At 49.9% G+C, this 21,674-nt stretch overlaps 1 long non-coding RNA gene across 1 annotated transcript; it reads right to left on the bottom strand.

Annotated features, from left to right (window-relative positions):
* Positions 1 to 9,610: 9,610 nt before the first annotated feature.
* On the bottom strand, positions 9,611 to 12,620 carry LOC107970192 (uncharacterized). The gene is made up of 2 exons (XR_001712572.3): positions 12,481 to 12,620; positions 9,611 to 9,849 (listed from the first exon to the last, which is right to left on the bottom strand). It is a non-coding gene; the product is annotated as an uncharacterized LOC107970192 (long non-coding RNA).
* Positions 12,621 to 21,674: the final 9,054 nt, after the last annotated feature.

The following is a 21,674-nucleotide window of genomic DNA, read 5'->3' as shown; positions in this document are numbered from 1 at the left end:
GCGACTGTAACGCGGTGGCATTTGTGTAGCCAAACGCCCGTGCAGTGTGTGACTGCACTGAATACTGCAGGCGACTGTAACGCGGTGGCATTTGTGTGTCTAAACATAGAAAAGGTACAGTAAAAATATGGAATGAAAGAAAAAAGTAGGGAGTAGTGACATCATTGAAACAGCTGACTGGAAGCCCCCAGCACTGGTGTCCCTCACAAAGACCCAGAACAGTAAACAAGCCAGGAAATGGGTTTTTTTTTTTTTTGAGATGGTGTTTCATTCTTATTGCCCAGACCAGAGTGCAATGGTGTAATCTCAGCTCACTGTAGTCTGTACCTCCCAGGTTCAAGTGATTCTCATGCCTCAGCCTCCCAAGTAGCTGGGATTACAGGCGCCTGCCACCATGCCTGGCTAGTTTTTTTGTTTTTTGTTTTTGTTAGTAGGGATGGGGTTTCACCATGTTGGCCAGGCTGGTCTCAAACTCCTGACCTCAGGTGATCTGCCTGCCTCAGCCTCCGAAAGTGCTGTGATTACAGGCATGAGTCACTGCACCCGGCCATGAGCCATGAAATGTTAATGAAAGTCCCCACAGAGAGCTCCAGAACACATCAGAGGAGCCACAGCAACCCTGGCAAGCCCAGAAATTCATGACAGTCACAAAAAGAACAAAAGGAAACGCCGGGCCCCTGACACCCCATCCTCTAACCAGGGTCAGCTGGAACCCAGGAGAATATCTCCCTTTGGTGAGGAAGTAATCAAGAGGACCCCAGCAGCCCCCATCAACACCATGGACACCCACCGGCCCCACCCTTGGGGTCCCTTGCAGCCCTCACAGGCACGAAGCCCAGGATGGAGTGAGCTGCCTGGAGGCCACACCACTGTGCTCCCGCCGGAGAAGGAATCGACACTGTGTCTGCCCCCGTGGCCCTCGCGGTGCCCTCCTGGAACTGGAACTACTGCTGGAGTGTATCTTGTTCCTGGGGTAGCAGCCCCAGCTCCCCTTCACCCCTGAGGCTAAGCCGCTGCCCAACCACCCCAGCCCAGTGGCCCCACATCCCCCAGCCAAGCTGCAGGCAGCTGTTACACCTTCTCTGTGGGGCCAAGCAAAGGTGGGGCCACTCCACTACCCGCTCTTGCCCCCTCAGGCTGGAGCTAAAGCCATAAATGGCCTCCAGGGAAAACAATACCTTGGTTGCTCAGAGCAGTCATGCCTCCTGGAACCCAAGTTGAAGAAGCACTCTGCATCCAGGGAAATGCCTGGGCCACCCAGGACAGTCCCGTCCCTCAGGCCTGAGTGGAAGCGACACACCACCGCAAGGGGAATCAGTGCCCTGGCTGAGCTGAGCAGCTGCACACCCCAGGGCTGAGCTGATGCAGTGCCCTACATCCCAGAGAAACAGAGCAGTAGCTGAGCCCAGACATCCCACCTTACAGGCCAAACAACTCAACTGCCTGCTTCCCTAGAGCTGAACTAGCCCCCTAGAGTCTGAGGAATCCCCCTGGCTAGTCTTCCCATTATGGGGAAAATGAGACTAGAAGAACCCCAACAACCTTTGAACTGAGGATGTTAACAGCCTACACTGTCCCCACCAGTGTCACGAACTTCTACAGCCTAGGCTGCTGAGGGGTCCACAGTTATTGCTAATGTTGAACATGGCTGAAGAAGCTGCAGAGACTATACCACTGCACTGATCCAGAAGCAGTCACCATACCCTTCCCAAATGGCACACTAAAATCCACTGCAGGTAAAAGCCTTTCTGTATGAAAGCCGCTCTAGAAATTTTGAAAGAAGCAATTGTTCCACCAGATACATAGACATCAACACGGGGACACAAGAAATATAAAAAGACGAGGAAACATATCACCAAAGGAACAAAATAACTCTCTACTAACAGGCCCCAGTGAAGAGGAAATCAACTAACTGCCAGAAAAGGTATTCAAAACAATGATCTTAAGGAGACTCAATGAGATACAGGTAGATAAGACAATTCAATAAAATCAGGAAAACAATTCATTATGTGAACTAGAAATTTAACAAAGAACTAGAAATAATAAAGAGAGCCAAATAGAAGTCCCATACCTGAAGATTTCAAGCAATCAAATAAAAATTACAATAGATAGCTTCAACAGCAGACTTGATCAAGCAGAAAAAAGAATTTCTGAACTTGAAAACTGGTTATTTGAAATTACCCCATCAGAGAGAAAAAAAATGAGAATGAAAAAGAGTGAAGACAGCCTACAAGTATGTAACACTACTAAGTGAACAAATGTTCATGTTATGGGAATTTCAAAAGTAGAAGAGAAGGAGAAAGGCAAAGAAAACCTATTTAATGAAATAAGAGCTAAAAAATTCCCAAGTCTGGGGAGAGATATGAACACTGACATCTAAGAAGCTCAAAGTCCCCAAGTAGATTCAACCCCAAAATGTCCTCTTACAGGCACATTATAGTCAAACTTTCAAGTAAAAGACAAAGAATTCTAAAAATGGCAAGAGAAAATCATCAAGTCACATATAAGGGAATCCTCATTAGACTAACATAAGATTTCTCACAGAAACATTACAGCGCAGGAGAGAATGAGATAATATATTCAAAGTATTGAAAGAAAAAAAGTCAGCCAAGAATACTATACTACATATTCTTCAGAAATGAGAGAGAAAAAAAATATTTCCCAGACAAGCAAAAATTGAGGGAAATCATCACCATTAGACTGATCTTACAAGAAATGCTCAAGGGAATCCTACATCTGTGAGTGAAAAAATGACAATCACTATCATGAAAACACACAAAAGTATAAAACTCAGTGGTAAAGCAAATATCCAAAACAGAAAGAGAAAAGAATCAAACGTTATCACTACAGAAAACCACCCAACCTCAATGATAAATCATGAGAAGGAAGAAAGGAACAAACAAACAAAGGATATACAAAACAATCAGAAAACAATTAACAAAATTATAAAATAAACCCTCACCTACCAATAATAATCCTGAAGGTAAATGGATGAAATTCCCCACTTAAAAGATACAGACTCGCTGAATGGATTTTTTTTTAATGACCTAACTATATACTGCCTGTTAGAAACTCACTTCACCTATAAATACACATACAGACTGAAAGGGAAGGGATGTAAAAAGATATTTCATCAACCCAAAGTGAGCGATAGTAGCTATATTTCTATCAGATAAAACAGACTTTAAGTCAAAAACTACAAAGAGATTAAGGTCATTATATAATGATAAAGGGACTGACTCAGCAAGAAGATACAACAATTGTAAATATATATGCACCCAACACCAAATCATCCAGATATATAAAGTGAATATTATTAGATCTAAAGAGAGAGACTCTAATATAGTAACAGTTGGGGTCTTCAACATCACACTGTCAGCCTTTGACATATCATCAGATAGAAAATTAACAAATAAGCATTGGATTTAAACTATGGTTTAGACCAAATGGACCTAACAGACATTTACAAACCATTTCATCCAACAGCTGCACAGAATATACATTCTTTTCCTCAGCACATGGAACATTCTCCAGGATAGACCATATGTTAGGCCACAAAACAAGTCTCAACAAATTTAAAATAATTGAAATATCAAGTTTCTTCCTCTCCTCTCCTTTCCACTCCTTTCCTTTTCTTTATTTTTAAGAGATGAGGTCCCACTCTGTTGCCCAGACTGGAGTGCAGTGGCATGATCACAGTTCACCAAGCCTCGAACTCGTGGACTCAAGTGATCCTCCCTCCTCAGCCTCCCAAGTAGCTGTGACCACAGGCATGTGTACCACATCTAGCCAATTAAAAAAAAAAATTCTTGTAGAGGTACAGTTTTGCTTTGGTGCCGGGGCTGGTCTTGAGCTCCTGGGCTTCAAGCAATCCTCCTGCCTTGGCCTCCCAAAGTGCTGGGATCACAGGCATGAGCCACCATGCCCAGCCCCAGCTAGACTCTTAAATTTTAGCCCTGCTAGTGTGAGTGTCGTGGCGTCTCATCTCTGGTGTGATTTGCATTTCCCTGATGAATAATAATGTTGAGATCCACGCTGACCTTTGATCTCATTTCCAACCTCTGGTGAGCTACTTTGAGAAAAACAGGTAAAATTTGAGATGAGAACAGCATAGGGAGGAGTGTCCATGGGGGGAAGAGTTGAACCTTGGAGTTGATTTGTCATCCTGTTCTTAGCCACCTCAGAGCCTCTGGAAATCCCAAGCTGGAGTGCCTGCTAGGGTCTCACAGGACATAAGGGTGCCCCCCAACCACACCTGCCCCCTGCTGACCGATGGCTTCCTGACCAAGCCCAGTGGGTTAAAAGAGGATGGTGGATGAAGGCGACATTTCCGAGAGGGCACTTTGATAATGTCACTCTGCCTCCTCCCCAACGTCTCTCTGGTCCAAGTGGCCAGCTAGGGAGGGGGTGTGGGAGGAGGGTCACTGTGTGGGTCCCCTCAGTGGGGATGGTGTGGGTCATGTCACCCTCGATGTGGGCCCTGGGGACCCTCCTCTAGGGCTGCTCAGACCCATCCCCTGCCAGGTCCCAGGTGGGGCTGATGAGGCCGTTCCACTGCCACACAACATCTGCATCAGAGACCAAAGTAACAGGGCTCGAGGCAGGACTGGCTGGCTCTGCCCAGTGCACCATGTAACAGCACGGACAAAACTACAGAAATCCCAGCTGGGTATGGTGGCTCACACCTGTTTTCCCAGCATTGTTCGAGGCCGCGGTGGGAGGATCACTTGAGGTCAGGAGTTCGAGACCTGCCTGGCCAACATGGTGAAACCCCATCTCCACTAAAAATACAAAAATTAGCAGGGCATGGTGGCACATGTCTGTGATCCCAGCTAGTCGGGAGGCTGAAGCAAGAGAATCACTTGAACTGGGGAGGCAGAGGTTGCAGGCAGTGAGCAGAGATCATGCTACTGCATTCCAGCCTAGGCAACACATCAAGACTCCATCTCAAAAAAACAAAAACAAAAACAAAAACCAACTATGCGAATCCCCATTAAACACAAGCAGCTGAGTCTGCTTTGCACTCCGTGTCAAGGTCAGGCTGCCTTTGGGGGCCCAAAGAGACATGGGCTCCATCCAGGGATTTGCTTCCAAGAGAGGTCAGGTCCATCAAAACGTTGAAGCCTGATCCACCATGGAGGCTTCTTGTCAATAATTTTCTTTCCTCTCTTTTAAATGCTGGTGGAAACATCTGTGTCTCTCCCACCACTTTGCCTGATGTGGACAGTTTCCAGGTACTTGAGGCTGCTGACGCAGTCACTCCCTGCCCTGGAAGGAGATACTGCTGAAGGATGTTAGGTCCTTTCCTTAAGATGTGCACATATTTAATTGTGGAAAAGCATGCAGTGATTGCCTGTTTGTGAGGTCTTTATGGAGGACTCTGGTCTTGGCAATTCTGGGGTCTGAGGAGGGACAAGTTGGGCTCAGCCACTTCCTCTCAGCCAGCATCTGCTGCCCAGCCATGCTTGAGGTATCTGCCGTGTCTGCCACAAGCTCAGAGAGGAGAATCAGAGAGCCATAGTGGAGAATGCAGGGATCTTGAGCAAACCCATGTCCTCTTCAGCTAACAACTCTCCTCTCCTCCCTTCACGGAAACAGCTCTCAGATTGGTCCTGAATCTGAGGTTGACCAAGGAGCTGTTTGGGGGATACCAGGTGTCTTGGACGATTGTGTTGGGAGGTTGGGTGATTTATAAAGAAAAGAGGTTTATTTGGCACACAGTTCTGCAGGCTGTACAAGAAGCATGGTGCCAGCATCTGCTTCTGGTGAGGCCTCAGGAAGTGTCCACTCATGGCAGAAGGCAATGGGAGCAGGTGCATGCAGACCATATGGTGAGAAAGGGAGCAAGAGAGAGTGGGCAGAGGAGGTGCCAAGCATTTTTAACAATCAGTTCTTGTAAGAAGGAATAAAGCATGAATGCATTCATGACCGCGAGGACAGCACCAAGCTCTCATGTCCTAGTCACCTTCTGTCAGGTCCCACCTCCAACATTGGGGTTCAAATTTCAACACGAGGTTGGGGAGACAAATGTCTGAATTATAGCACCAGGCAGGTGCCATCACAACGAGGGTTACAGGCTGGCACTCCCAGCAGCCTCCAATGTCAGGAGGAGGCAGTGTCAGGAGACGAGGCTTGAGCGGGTCTCCAGGTGCACGTGCAGGTGCTCTGCCATCTCCATGTGACCTGCAGACGGAGGAAGAGAGGTTCCCGCCTTGGGCAGGTGGCTCAGCTGAACATGCCACTCAGCGTGTGTAATTGGGATTTGCATAGGTTTTTTTTTTTGAAACGAAGTCTCTCTCTGTTGCCAAGGCTGGAGTGCAGTGGTCCAATCTTGGCTTACTGCAACCTCTGCCTCTCACCTCCCAGGTTCAAGTGATTCTCCTGTCTCAGCCTCCCAAGTAACTGGGATTACAGGATGGATCCTGGTGCATCACAGGTGGCCCTGGAGAAAGTGGAGCTGGGGTCCTCCTGGAGGGAGGCGGGTGAGTGTCAGGGTGGTCTCATCCAGGCAGGGGCGGCCTACAGATGGGATGGGGAGCAAAATCATGACTCCAGCCCCACGGGAGTCGGAGGAAGGAACACATAGGTGACTGGGAGGGGCCAAGCTCCATCCACCTTGCATGATTGTCAGCCTCCTCCCCAGGCTGTCCCAGGAATTGTTCCAGGGGCCATGGCAGCCCAGAGGGAACAAGGCATAGCGTGAGCAACATGCCCCTCTGTCCGCCAGGAGCAGCCAGGGCCATGGGGGCCTGGGACAGTGGGTCTCACTGGCTTCTCCGTCCTGGAGGGGCTGGAGTCACCCTTGCTCTGGACACGGACTCGCATTCCCTGCCTAACTGCCCTGCTGTGGGCTTCTGGCAGCTTCTTTCATGACAGCAGAATCTCCCACACAGCAATTCTGACCCCCGGGCTCGAGGGGAGGATTCAGAATCAGGTGGGCTTGCCGGCTTCCCGGAGGCCCAGCGTGCAGCCAGCTGGGGAAAGCACAGGGTGCCGGGTGGTGAAACTTGACGCAAATGACCTGCTCAGGGCCAGAGCCATCCTAGCCAGGGAGCCCAGCCTCGCTGCTTTCAGAAGTTTTAGCCAAGGGAGTGAGGACTCTACCAGGAGACGCGTTAGGTCCCCACAGTTGAAAGCTGAGGGTGACTGTGAGCATTCTGGGAAGTGTGTGCCACTGGGGGAAGGTCCCTGCGGACGTTACTGTGGTTCCCGGGTGACCAACCCTCACTATCAAGATGCTGCCCTCTTGCCTACATTCTGGGGGGAGCCCCCTAACCAGATCCCTCAGTGGGGATGGTGTGGGTCACCTCCCTCTTCAATAAACCCTTATCTGCAAAGCCTTGAGAGGGTGCAGACGCTGCCCCCCTTGTGAGGGCCCAGCTGCAGGAGCATAGCCAGAATACTGTTCCCACCCCAGGACCCATGTGCAGCACGCCGACCTGACCCCACCCTCCCCCGCTCGCCGCAGCCATAGTTAGGGTGCTCTGAGCCAGTGAACTTTAGGGTACATCCCAGGATGCCAGATGCTGAGAAGGGAGATTGCTGGGACTGGCAGAGAAATGGGCATCATCTGGAGTCCTGGACTGGATTGGGGGGATCTTTCTGGCCCCCCAGTAAAAGAAGGGCTGACCTGGTCTGGTAGGAGTATCTGGGAAGAAGTGAACAGTGCTGGGCAGTCAGGGGATGGCTGTTGTCACTTTGGTCAGACTCTCCCCATGCTAGAGGAATTCTCATGGTCTGTAGGCGGGAGCCCAGGCAAGCCTAGCAGGAGACAGGCAGGCAGGGCTCCCCTGCACCTTGGGGCCAGTGCAAGCCTCTTCCACGCCGCTGCAGGCTGCTCTGGGTGTGCTCTGGGTGATGCCTGTCGGGATGAAGGGGTTCCCTGAAGCCCTGGTTCCACCCTGAAAGCCCACGCAGCTCCTTGCCATGAGCACAGGGGTTTGTATCAAAATACTGCTTCTGATTGCGTGTCCATGAGCAAGACCAGCACTCCAGGCCATGAACCAAGCTTGTCCTGTGGGTCTGTGTACTTGCTGGCAAACTGCCAGAAACGGCTCCAGGGTAAGAAACAAAATGCCGTGGGTTCATTTTCCCCAATTGGGATTTTGTTTTCTTCATATAGAATCATGGATTATAGAAGTGACACTGATAGCAAACCAATCTTTGATGTCTACTTGGAAGATGCAAAAAGACAGCAGGTGGGCAAGGCACAGTGGCTCAAACCTGTAATCCCAGCACTTTGGGAGGCTGAGGCGGGCGGATCACCTAAGGTCGGGAGCTCAAGACCAGCCTGACCAACATGGAGAAACCCCGTCTCTACTAAAAATACAAAATTAGCTGGGCATGGTGGCGCATGCCTGTAATCCCAGCTACTTGGGAGACTGAGACAGGAGAATCACTTGAACTTGGGAGGCGGAGGTTACAGTGAGCCGAGATCGTGCCATTGCACTCCAGCCTGGGCCACAAGAGCGAAACCCCATCTCAAAAATAAATCAATAGGCCAGGCGCAGTGGCTCATGTCTGTAATCCCAGCACTTTGGAAGGCCGAGGCGGGCGGATCACGAGGTCAGGAGATGGAGACCATCCTGGCTAACATGGTGAAACCCCGTCTCTACTAAAAATACAAAAAATTAGCTGGGTGTGGTGGCAGGCGCCTGTAGTCCCAGCTACTCGGGAGGCTGAGGCAGGAGAATGGTGCGAACCTGGGAGGCGGAGCTTGCAGTGAGCCGAGATCGCGCCACTGCACTCCAGCCTGGGTGACGAAGCAACTCTGTCTTAATAAATAAATAAATAAATAAATAAATAAATAAATAAAAAGACAGCAGGTGATATGGTTTGGACCTGTGTCCTCTCTGCACAAATCTCACCGTGAAGTGTAATCCCCAACATTGGAAGTGGGACCTGGTGGGAAGGGATTGGATCATGGTGGTGGTCCTTCACAAGTGGGTTAGCGCCAGCTTCTTGGTGCTGTTCTCATGATAGTAAGTTATCGTTAGATCTGGTTGTTTCAAAGTGTGCGGCACCCCCTCTTTTTCTCTCTCTACTGCTCCCACCATGTGAGACGCCTTGTCCCGCCTTCACCTTCCACCATGACTATAAGTTTCCTGAGGCCTCCCTAGAAGTGGAAGCTGCTATGCTTCCTGTAAAGCCTGCAGAACTGTGAGCCAATTAAACCTCTTTTCTTCATGAAGTGCCCAGTCTTAGGTATGTCTTTATAGCAGTGTGAGAATGGATGAATGCACGAGGTCTTCAGGACAAGCCTGATTTCATTGGTTACGAGATGCATGTTTTTCATTCTAGCCCCCAGAGACCTGGATACGTTGCACAGGTGCTGACAGCAGGTGGCAGTGTGGAGCAGCGGTGTGACACCTGCAGGGCCCTCTGGGGACACCACATAAGGGCAGCCACAGTGTCCCGGAGCCCATGCAGTGTGACAGCCCCAGGTAACTCTCCAGCCAGCACTCCACCTGTGGAATTACAGCCGACTGAAGCACCTCTGCTACATTCGTCAGCTTGATAAATGTCCAAGGAATGAACCAAGAACAGGGACCATCTCTTCTGGTAGCTTCTCACCATCACACACACTTTGCAGGGCCAAGGGCTCTTCCTGGCCCATATCTAGCACCTAGATATTTTATTCACTTATGTTTTGAATATTTCATGGGTCCTTCTCCCCCAGAGGCCTCAGAGCACTCCCAGAATTGGAATGGAAATACACAGTGTGTCCTTGTCAGCTTTCCGGGCCGCCGCGTTCAAAGGGCAGGACATAGTAGCTTCTGCTCAAATTAGAATGATCTGTCTCGTCAAGCGGAAGATGGTTGTTGAGACTTTGTGTCTTTAAAGTATTGCCTAAAAAAGCAAGATTAAATGAACGCATGAACGCTTGTGCAATATGGCAGGAAAATCCCGGGGGTCTGCCTGGACTCCTCGCCCCAACCCTCTCTACGCGTGGGTTCTGCTGCAACATCGAGGAGAGAGCAGGGGGTGCTCATCTCCAGGCCATCGGCAAAGATGTCAGACTGTACTTGTCCCACAGGCCTGGCCGGCAACAGCAGGGTCTCCCCCAAGTGGGGCTTGCCAGCCGCACTGCTGCATGTGGCTTTGGGAGGGCCTGCGGGAGCCTGCTGGTCCCCATGGGCCTGGCAAGCATCTGCCCTGGTAGACTGAAGTGCCCCCAGGCCCTGTGGTTAGAGGAAGCCTGCTGGCCCCTGGAAGATCTGGGAGAGGAGAGCTGGACAGCTCACCCACCACGGCCAGCATGAAAGGCAGCTAGTAAGCCCCCCTGCGCTGTCAGCCTCTGCTCAGAAGTCTCTGGAGTGGTGTCCTGGTGCTGAGGGGGTGCACTGATGCTCAGCCAGGAGCAACTGGAGCAGAAAGCAGCAGTCATGGGAAGATGCCTCAGATCACACACATGCACATGTGCACACACACATGCACAGATACATGCAGACAGACGGACACATGCACAGATGCACATGTGCAGACGCATGTGTATATGTGAGCACACACATGCAAAGACACACACACCAGGCACATGCACACATGCACACAGGAGCGACTGAAACTTACAATAAAGCACGAACAAGTCTACGGTTCCATAGACGTAGCTCTGTTCTAGCAGACGCTGACCAACTCTCCCATTAAAAACACAACACAAGCTAGAAAAAACTATCTTAAAATGTCTGTTCGAAATCAATGAAGAACTCCTAAAGCAGTGACAATTTTGGGGGCCAAGGTCTGAAAGACGGGGAAAGTAAGGATGATGGGCTGATGCTTGGGGCGGCGTGGATCCGGGCTGACCAATAACTGGGGAGCTGAGCCATGGGAGCCGGACTCAGCTCTCGGCACTCATGGGGCCAAAGGAAAAAAAGGGGCCCCAAGAAGCCCCTCAGCTGTTGGTGGGAACCCTGAAGGGGAATCAGCCTGACCCCACCCTCCCAGAGTCTGCAATTGGGTCACAAGGGCCTCCCTCCCTGGGTGACCACAGGAGCGAGCGCCACTCGGCTCCCTGGAGACGGCACCACTGGTGGCCTGAGACCTGTCCTATGAACATCTGTCACTCAACCAAAAATGCCAAGGGTACAAGATGAAAATCAACCAAAAAAGGTGAAGGAGAAGAAGCAATGCAGAGAAGCTGCAGAGGAGTGGAGGGAGGTGGCCCCAGGCAGGCAGGGGAGTGGGAGGGAGGTGACCCCAGGCAGGCAAGGGAGTGGAGAAGGTGACCCTGGATGAGCAGCGGAGTGGAGGGAGGTGGCCCCAGGCAGGCAGGGGAGTGGGAGGGAGGTGACCCCGGACGGGCCGGGGAGTGGCCACCCAGAGACCGGCACCCATGATGAGGGGCTCTTAGGGTGGAAAGGAAATGACCCCCCAGGGTAGGGTGGGAGCTTGGGGATAAAGGAAGGAACGCAGACCCGGGAAAGGGAAGTGAATAAACAGACGCACACATGGTAGAAAATAATGATAATGTGTCCGGCACGGGGGCTCACACCTGCAATTTCAGCACTTTAGGAGGCAGAGGCAGGAGGATCACTTGAGCCCAGGAGTTTGAGACCAGCCTGGGCAACACAGCAAGACACTGTCTCTACCAAAAATTTTAAAAAATTAGACTGCATGGTTGTGTATGCCTGTAGTACTGGCTACTGGGGAGGCTGAGGTGGGAGGATTGGTAGAGCCTGGGAGTTGGAGACTGCAGTGAGCTGTGACGGTGCCACTGCACTCCAGCCTGGGTGACAGAGCAAGACCCGAAAAAATGAAAAAGAAAATAATAACAATAGTGATTTCCAGAGTTTGACATGCAAGTAGAGTTAAAATACATAAGAACAACAGAACAAAGGGTGGGATGGAATAAAGGGGTGATGTACATCTTTGGTGGTCTGGTAAGAGATAGCAGGAAGAATTTACACTGGACTTTAACATGGATAACTACTGAATGAACAGTAATTCATAACTGGCAGGCTAAGAGAGGATAAACATGGAATAAAAAATAATCGAAGCCACGAGGAGAGAGAAGAAGGAACAGGGAACAAGTAGGAAAAACAGAAAACAATTCATAATGCCAGAATTCAAACGCAGATAATGGAATCAAAACAAAAGAACCAGAAAGTTCAATTCAAAGATAAAGATACACTGGATCCTGCAGGAGACACACCCTCAATGTAAGGCCACAGAAAGATAAATGGAAAGGGAGGTCTGGAAAGCTGGGGTGGCTGCATTAACACCAAGCAGAGGAACCACGGGCAAGGAGCTCAGCAGACCAGGGTCAGCTGGTGGCATGGGGCCCAGCCCACGGGAAGATGCCAGCCTCAAACTACAGAAAACAAAGTTGCAGAGTCCAAGAAAGAAGAAGAGAAATCCACAATCATATAGAAAAATTTAAAACATCTCCTGGTCACCAATAAAGCATGTGTATTAGTCCCTTTTCATGCCGCTGACAAAGACATACCCGAGATTGGGAAGAAAAAAAGGTTTAATTGGACTTACAGTTCCACATGGCTGGGGAGGCCTCAGAATCATGGCGGCAGCAAGAGAAAATGAGGAAGAAGCAAAAGCAGAAACCCCTGATAGGCCCATCAGATCTCGTGAGATTTATTCACTCTGGCGAGAATAGCACAGGAAAGACCGGTCCCCATGATTCAATTACCTCCCCCTGGGTCCCTCCCACAACACGTGGGAATTCTGGGAGATACAATTCAAGTTGAGATTTAGGTGGGGACACAGCCAAACCATATCAGCATGCAAGGAAAATACTAGCAAGAGTACGCAGTATTTGAATCAATCACCTCACTGATGTTTAAATCACTGCATGTGACAGGCGCATCCCAGGGCAGAGCAGCCGCCAGTGCTCAAATGACGGCGCCATGGGGTGATGGGACTGTGGGGCGACGGGGCCGTGGGGCGACGGGGCTGTGGGGCGACGGGGCCGTGGGGTGATGGGGCCGTGGGGTGATGGGGCCGTGGAGTGATGGCGCCATGGGGCTTCTTGGGGGTACACCCTATGTAACTGGAGAGGATGAAGTGAAGTTACAAAGTCATTTACTTGGCCCATGCCCTATGGAGAGGATATTTCCTGTGGTAGCTGAAGTGTGAACTGCCTTATGCTCCCTGCCTCCAGACCCAATTTTCCTGCCTCAACAGGCGCAGGTTTCCCTGTCAGCCCGCTCTGCACTCCTGCACTCCTATCTGATCACCGGGTGTTATCTTTAAATCACTGTCAGATTTGTGTAGTGATTTCTGTAAGTTTAGATTTTTGCACCCTTGTTCCCAAGCAAAATCGGCTGATGATTTTCTTGTGCTATTGACGGGGCCCCCGTTTGACCTCATCCAGACCCTATGGACGGGTGGCCATAGGCGGGCCACGGTTGACTGACGGAAATGTGGACGCATTGTTTTTTTCTATTGCAAGCACTGTCATCGTGAACATCCTTGTGCATGTGTGTGTTGTATGTCCACGTGGTGTGTTGTGTGTGTGTTACCGAGAATTCTGTGTTCGGATGGATTTTTTAACCGACGAGATCCACAGAGCCAGAGCTCTGAACCAGCAATCTGGGTTCTTGTGACAGTGAGCAAAGAACTGCAAACACCAAAATGTAAGCTTAAAACAAGGTTGACTGAAATTTCCTGTAATACTGTCTCAGAGGATGTGCAGGCTGATTTCTGAGAAGTGACGTCAGCACCTGGTTACAGAGCTCAAGGTGCTTCTATGGGGTGTGAGAAGGAGCTGAGGTTTGGGCTGCCTGAGTGACAGGTTGATGTCATTTGGCAGCTTATGGTGACACAGCTAAAATTAAACTGTGCGTATTTTTACCCATAATTCATTAAGAAAAGCCCGGTGTGGGGGGGCCACATGTAAATGTTATTACAGTTTTAGGTCACTGGGCACATGCTGCTCCAGGGATTTCCACCTGTGCCCTGGTGTCCCCTTCCACAGGACATGCTGGCCACAGGTTTCACTTCAAACTCCGTCCCTCATGGTGGAGTCAGGGCGGGCTCGGGGCTGAACTTAGGTGGGCCAGGGGCTTAATGACAGCTTCTCTGTTCTCCTTTTTACCCTCTCCCAGCTGCTGATGTGTGTCTAACTACCTAACACGTCTATGTGGTGTGTTTTTTTGTGTGTGGGTGGTGTGCATGGTGTGTGTATCTATGTGGAGTGTTTTGTGTGTGTGTGGTTTGTGTGTGATTTGTGTGTCGACGTGGAGTGTTTTGTGTGTGTGGTGTGCATGGTGTGTGTGCCTATGTGGCATGTTGTGTGTGTGTGGTTTGTGCGTGATTTATGTGTCGATGTGGAGTGTTTTGTGTGGTGTGCGTGGTGTGTGTGTCTATGTGGCCTGTTGTGTGTGTGGTTTGTGCGTGATTTGTGCATGTGGCGTGTTGTGTGTATATATGTGTGCGTGGTTTGTGTGTCTATGTGGAGTGTGGGTGTGGTATGCATGGTGTGTATGTGGTGTGTTGTGGGTATGTATGCGTGTGTGTGGTTTGTGCATGGTGTGCATGGTTTGTGTGTCTATGAGGTGTGTGTGCGGTGTATCTATGTGGCATCTTGTATGTGTGTGGTGTGTGTGGTGTGTCTCTATGTGACGTGTTTTGTGTGTGTGGTGTGATGGTGTGTCTGTGGCGTGGTGTATCTGTGTATCTGTGTGTATGTCTGTGGAGTGTTGCATGTGTCTGTGGTTTGTGCATGGTGTGTGTCTATGTGTAGTATGTATCTCTGTGTGTGTGTCCATATGGAGTGTTGTGTGTACCTGTGTATGTGTGTGTGTGCCTATGTGGAGTGGTATGTATCTGTGTGTTTGTCTTATGTGGAGTGGTATCTATGTGTGTGTCCATGTGGAGTGTTGTGTGTCTATGTGGAGTGTGTGTGGGTGTCCATATGGAGTGTTATGTGTATCTCTGTGTGTGTGTGTCCATATGGAGTGTTGTGTGTATCTGTGTGTGTGTGCCCGCGCATGCAAGGGTTTCTCGGGCAGGGCCTGGGAGGCGCGTCCCAGGCTTGGTGCGCATCTGCCCCGGGGTCCCCACGCGGCCCCGCCCTATGACGACCTGGAAATGCTCCAGCGCCTCTTGCGCGGGCGGGACACCGGAATTTCCTAAACTTCAAGCCGGGCGCCGTCCCCTGCGCGAAACCCCCGCTCCCTGCTAGTGGAAGCCGCCGCCTCGCCGGCCGTGGGTGCCCCGGGGCTCCCTGCCGCCCCCGCCCCCGCCTCCGCCTCCGCCTCTCCCGCAGGCGCGCGCTTACCCAGCACCCAGCGCTCCCTGCACCCGGGCGGTGCTCAGGATGAAGCCTGACCGCCCCAGACCCTCTCGGGTCCTACCCCGCGACAGTGTCCCGTGCCAGGGCGACCTCCCCGGGGTCCCCCACAGAGCCATGGGAGAGGACCCCCGGGTTCGCCCTGGAGCAGGAGCCTGGGAGAGGGGCGGGCTCGAGGTGGAGGTGGGGGGCGGGGCGGGGTGTCTCAGGCTCTGCCCCGCCCCTCCTGCCTCAGCCCCGCCCCTCCTGCGTCAGCCCCGCCCCAGCCCCGCCCCTTCATGTCTCCGCCCCGCCCCGCCCCCCGTCCTGGGCCCTTTGCAGTCCTAGGTCGTCTGGGAGCCGCCGCTGACGCCGCGGACCAGAGCCTTCCCCTCGGCCCCAGCACCCTTCGAACTCCCGGGGCGGGCACGGAGCTCTCGACAGCCGCGTCCCCGCCCTCCCCGCCGGCTCCAGAGTGAGGCCTTCTGCGGGCAGCGGGCACTGGGCTTGGTCCAGAACCTCAGAGGCGGCCGGGGCCGAGATGGAGGAAAACCTGGGAGCGGGCGGCCGCGCGCTCTGCTGGGTCTGGGCTCGGCCGCGCGCCCTCCGGCCTCCTTCCCCCACTCGGAAGTCGCCCCCGGACCCGGAGCGGCCTCTGTGGTTCCGACTGGTCCAGGACGGTGAGACTCCTTCTCTCTCCCCAGCTTTCCTACCAGTGCGGGAAACGGAAGGAGGACTTTTTCTGGAAAATCAGTGTCTGCGCTTCCCACCGGGCGGGTTGGACCTGAAGACACGTCCGTCCCGCGGAGAATACGCGACGCCGTGACCGACACGCGGCAGTCCTGCCTTAGAAGCGCGGCCGGGCCGGCGCGGGACCCGCAGCCCGGGGACCTTCCTCGCGCCCCAGAGGGGTCTGGGTGGAACGGGAAAATTAAAAATTAAAAAAAAAAAAAACAACGGAAAGGCAAGAAAGGAAGAAGTCCGCTGGAGAACTCCGTGCGAAGGCCCCACTCCTGCACGTCCCCGGCCTCAAGGGGAGACGAGGAAGAGAGCGGCCCAACCTGGGCCTGGGAGTATCGTGACCCGTGTGTTTAAAGAACTAAAACGTGGCGTTAAAAATAAGTGGACGGGACACCATCAGAACTGTTTTGTTTTGTTTTGTTTTTAGATGGAGTCTCACTCTGTCGCCAGGCTGGAGTGCAATGGCGCGATCTGGGCTCACTGCAACCTCCACCTCCTGGGTTCAAGCGATTCTCCTGCCTCAGCCTCCTGCACCCTCCTGTGTAGCTGGGATTACAGGCACGTGCCACCACGGCTGCCTAATTTTTGTGTTTTTAGCAGAGATGGGGTTTCACCATGTTGGCCAGGCTGGTCTCGAACTGCTGACCTCAGTTGATCCACCCGCCACAGCCTCCCAAAGTTGGAATTAAAGGTGTGAGCCACCGCACCCTGCCACACTGTCAGAATTGAGGAGGCAGATATGAGAAACATCTGAGGAATAAAAAAGAATAAATGAATTTGAAAACAATGAATAGGCTAAGCAGCAAATTAGATGCAAATACATATAAAATTAGCGAACTGGAAGATATATTTGAAGAAGTCACCCAGAGTGCAACACAGACAAAGCGTGAAAAATAAGTTCTCTTTAGTGGTTAGCATTGTGATGGAGTAAAAAGGCCCCACGTGGCCTAACTGGGGCTCTAGGAGGAAAAAAAGTGGATTAAATGGGCCAAGGTAATAGGGAAGAGATGTGAATGGAAAGGCACCATTTCTCAGACTCTGAAGCTTCAGAGAATCTAAGCAGAGTGTGTTTGAAGAAAACCACATCTGGACACACCTGTTGTAACTGGAGATTCTCAAAGACAAAGATTATAAAAGCAACTGGAGAGAAGAATGAGTAACTGTTGAACGGCACTGAAACCAACACCTAAACAGCAATAGGGGAAGCCGTGAGAAGCAGAGCTCTCAAATGCCTGGGAGGAAACAGCTTTCAACAAGAACTGTTCATCCCATGATATACCTTTCAAGAATGAGAGTAAAACAAAAGCATTTGTAGTTAAACAAAAACTAAGACTTCCACTTTGAGCCACGACAGAATAACTGGTCCAGATTTACTCTCTCACCTTAAACAACTAGAAAGCAGGACAAAATATATGCAAAAATGTCTTTTGAGACATGGGACAGTGGTCAGAATTGGGCAGCAGTTACTGAGAGAGGAGAAACTAATGAGGAGAGACCTTCCAGCCCCTGGCTACTGTCTGGAGAGGAGCTCCAGGCCAGAGCCTGAGAGGGGGTACCCAGATAAGGCGGGGTCTTGCTGTGGCAGAGACTGAGTTATAAGTTGGGGGAAGCCAAGGCAACCAGAATTTTCAGGGCTGAGTACAAGAGAAGAGGGAGCTACAGAGAGAGAAAGAGATGGGGAAGGAGAGAAAGAGATGGGGGAGGAGAGAAAGAGATGGGGTGAGAGAAGGCGAGAGGGAGACCCACCCAGAGAACTGTGGCTGAGCACTGATCTACGCATGCCTATGAAGAAATTACCTGAGGGGAAAAGAACCACTAGAAAGGAGGAGGCAGAACATCCGGAGGAGCTCGAACAGGGCTGGGATTGTTCGTGTTCCCACAAGCCAGAGTGGAAAGACCTCCTAATTCAAAGGGCATCGTGGAGGCTGCAGCAGGGTAGTGTGTCAGCAATGTGGCCAGATTAGCCCCAGGCTGAAGGACCCACACTAACGAGGCTTCTAAGCAATCCTCAAAAGGATTCCAACACAACCCAAGAATATTCAAAGTAATACCAAAAATTCAGCACCCACCCATGTACCTTTCACAATGTCTATACCATTCAATCAAAAACTATCACAGATAGAAGCAGGAAAATATGATTCATACCCAGGGTCAAAATCCATCAATAGAAACAGACCCAGAGAAGACAGATACAATGGGATTTGTATACAAGAACAGTGAGGCAGTGCTAACTAGATTTCATATGCTCAAAAAGGTAGAAGAAGGCATGGGCGTGATGAAGAGGTTCTTTTTCGATGAACATAAAACAATTGCCAACATTCCTTAACAGCATATAAAATAGTGGTACATCTTAAAAGTGGTGCAACCTTAAATTTTTGGTGAAATGTGGTAACAGCATCTATTACAACCTGCCTGGTGTTTATCCCCCTTGGAATGTAACCGTTACTTTAATTTATTTATCATTTTAGAATGAAGTTGGGAGCAAGAGGCAGTGGACTCTCATTCACTGACTTACTCATTCTGTTATCACATGCGTACTGAAAATTCAGAGTAAAACCTCGTACTGTGCAACCCAGAATTTACCAAGATGAGAATAATGAGATATATAAACCAATAACTCTATACAAAGTGCTGCAAGAGAAGATTAACATGAGACAGAAAGAGTTCAGAGGCGAGGAGAAGTCAAGGCTGGCCACACGGCAGAAGAGGAACTTTGGCTGGGCTTGGATGATGGGGCATTTGGACAAGTGAAGCAGTGGAGAATTTCTGTGAGGGACCTGGGCCTCCACCAGCCCTTTGTATGAATTAGAAAGGGACTTTTTCTCTGTTGCCCAACACTGCAGGTGCACTACTTGGGAAGTGAACAGCACCTTTGAAATGAGGTGCTACTGAAACAAAAGCCTAAAACTGGGGAAATCATCTTAGGGATTGAATGGGCTAAGAGACCTCAATGAGACTGATAGTAAAGTCTCAAAGGTCAGTGAGGGAACACATGGAAAGATGGAAAAGAGCGACTGCTGTCATGTAGCAGCAGAAACGTTAGTTAAAATATCCTTTGGGGAAACCAGGACACCAAAAAATATACCACATGAGCTTGTGGGTTTGACTGAAGAGACTTTGAGGCAGACTGTCATAATTGGCAACTGCTTTCTTTTAGCTGTGTGTAATATAGATAAAATAATGAAGGAATGTCCCATTTTTGAGCAAAATTTAAAGAAAATATAAAGGTGTCAGGACTTGGCTGGGTTTCTCTAAGTGGTTTCTCATATGCATCTTTCAGACAAAGAAATATTCTCACAGTAAGAAAATGCTGCATGGCAAAGATGGAACTCAGTGTGTTTGAAGTTAACTATGGCTGTGGGATAAAGTTCAGATTAAAAGTGTGGATTTCATACCTTTTATTGAGACTTGAGAAAGATTTAAGGCATGCCTCATTTACTCTTTCAGTGAGACTGAGAGACTTGTGATGATATCTTTGTCTAATGGAGTGAGACCCCCTTAAGATTTGTAGGAAATCCACCAAGTTTTTAAGAGAATTGTATTGGTGGAAGCACTGTCAGCTCTGAATAAAGGGGACAATTCAAAATTAGAAGAAGTCTCTGGGACATCCATCTTCTATGTCCAGGAAGCCGACTAAGAGAGGTAATCAGATGAAAATATGGACCATTTTTCAGGGGAAAGGAAGGGTGACTCAGAGGGTGGAGTCAAGAGCATGGAGGGAGAGGCAAGAGCATAGAACAAACACTCAGCTCTAATTAAGGTACACTTCCTACCTCTAGAGCAGGGGAATTGGTGCCCTGCAGCTGGATTTTAGCTGTGTGGGCCTTGACTGCTAATGTGCCGCCAGCTTTCTGACTTTTCAGTCAGAAAGACCGATCCTGGTTTCTTTCCTCCCCATTGTATTAAAATGTTGGGTGTGTGGAAGAGGGAATTTGACCCCTTTAGTTTGCAGGTCTTCAGGCTGGGAGGGATTGCGCTTGAGTAAATGCATCTTAGGAATACACTGGGGGTACTTTACAGACCTGACATAGATGATGAGACCCTGGACTTTGTGCTGATGCCATAATGGGCTGGGATGTTGGAGGCCTTGGTGAAGGAGGTGAGTGTATTTTGCATATGCAAAGGACAGGAATGCCTGTAGCCAAAGAGTAGACCATGCCATTATGTTCTTTTTCTTTTTGTTTGTTTGTTTTGAGACGGAGTTTCGCTGTTGTTGCCCAGGCTGGAGTGCAATGGCATGATCTTGGCTCACTGCAATCTCTGCCTCCTGGGTTCAAGTGATTCTCCTGCCTCAGCCTCTGTAGTAGCTGGGATTACAGGCATGCACCACCATGTCCAGATAATTTTGTATTTTTAGTAGAGACAGGGTTTCTCCATGTTGCTCAGGCTGGTCTCGAATTCCTGACCTCAGGTGATCCACCCACCTGGGCCTCCCAAAGTGCTGGGATTACAGGTGTGAGCCACCGTGCCTGGCCAACATTATGTTATTTTTCTAAGGTGGTCACAGCAATGGTTTTCCATCCCACATGTTCTTCTTCAACGTGAACTTGCTACATCCTCAAGAGATGGGTCTATTTCTTGACCCTCTTACACAGTCAAATGAGGCAAAGTAGAAAATTCATTCATTCTTAGCCTAAGATAAGTATGCAGAGGAAGAGACATTAATGAATTCATGCAGCATGAAATTTTCCCAGTGGGGGAATAAAAAAGATACATTATTAGAACAAAGAGAATTAGAAAATGACATAAGTGGCTATATCTTTTTAGGACACTCTTCAATAAAATCAAGCTGTTTAGCATTATTGCATTTTAACTACATTCCATTTTTCTGACATTAACCAAAAAAGCTTAACAATTAATTTGGTATATTTTGAAGTCTGTCCCTAAAATATTTGCAGTCCCCTCAGGCTAGATCATGGGCTTCCTGGCACTCCACTCCAGCAACAGTGTACTATGGTCCTCATCACCTGGTGTACTTACCGTCATGACCACCCAGAGGTAAAAGGGAGCTGCAGCCCATGGCTGGCCAGGACCCTGGGTTTTCAGAGATCCCTGCTATGTTAATATGCTGTCCACTTGTTTGCTCAACTGCCTCACTTCAGGCTCAACATCTCTAGAAAAACAGATATTAGGGAAGTCCCTGGCCCAGTTGCAGGGCCGGCGCACTTCAGCAGCCCCAAGTGTAAGCTGCACAGGCAAGCTGAAAGCCGGGTCCTCAACACAGTGCCCCTCGTCTCCCCCAAGCCTGGCACCCCAGGGCCCATTTCTGTATCAGTGTGTCCCAGCCCTGGCTTTCGTCTCACAAGGATAACAGCAAATAGCTTAAAGGAAATAAAGAAAACATGGGTTGAAAGGGCACGGTACATCCTAGGCAAAAGGTGCATCATGAGCAAGAATGACATACGGACCGAGCATGCGCTGGAGATGGCTCACACCAGCCCTTAGAGCTGGCTGTTAAATTATCAAGAATAGTGTGAGCCAGTTGTTAATCCCAGCCATTATCATACATCAAATTAATAAATTTACAACCAAATCAATTATATCAAAAACAAAGTTAATAGATACTCCACACTCATTTCTTCCTAATTATTTTTAACTTGTTTTGCTACTGTTTATGCCCTAGAGGCTGCTTATGACAACTGTACCTGTATGATGGAGTTGCTACACAAAGGTGGCTACTGTGTATCTCTTTCCAACTCTGCATTCAGTG

The sequence above is a fragment of the Pan troglodytes genome, chromosome 22 (assembly GCF_028858775.2).
Source record: "Pan troglodytes isolate AG18354 chromosome 22, NHGRI_mPanTro3-v2.0_pri, whole genome shotgun sequence".
In the NCBI taxonomy this organism is placed as follows: Eukaryota; Metazoa; Chordata; class Mammalia; order Primates; family Hominidae; genus Pan; species Pan troglodytes.
This window is presented reverse-complemented; position numbering and strand designations above follow the sequence as displayed.